We start from the raw sequence: 351 nt of genomic DNA on the forward strand, positions 1-351 counted from the left end.
CTGTTGCTTTAATTGGGTTAGTCACAGCCACTGTTGGTATAGAAGCAAACACAGTACCTGACAGTCAGCCAGAGTTCACTCTGGGCACTGTTGTGAAGCATAGTATTGTTAGGGCGCTTTGCATCTGCAATCGTGTGTCACAGGTTTTAGGTTTTCGGATTGAGTCATAATAAGGTCCATTTTGAGGTAGATAATGGCTACGCCTATTCAAGTTCAATTTCCCATTTCAAAGCGCTTTGTACATGACATACTAATCTACTTAAATGTGAGTTGAACAAAAGCTTGCGAAAACTGCAATTGTTAAGTGCCTGTGTGAACAAATAATTGTTTCTTTTGGTATTTCTATTCTAG

General features: G+C 39.3%; 1 protein-coding gene across 1 annotated transcript in view; it reads left to right on the plus strand.

Moving 5' to 3' along the window:
* The window catches only part of Crybg3 (crystallin beta-gamma domain containing 3), a 124,954-nt gene that overhangs the window by 122,953 nt on the left and 1,650 nt on the right, over positions 1-351 (plus strand). The gene's annotated exons all lie outside the window — the stretch shown is intronic.

This window comes from Jaculus jaculus, chromosome 4, assembly GCF_020740685.1.
Source record: "Jaculus jaculus isolate mJacJac1 chromosome 4, mJacJac1.mat.Y.cur, whole genome shotgun sequence".
Classification (NCBI taxonomy): Eukaryota; Metazoa; Chordata; class Mammalia; order Rodentia; family Dipodidae; genus Jaculus; species Jaculus jaculus.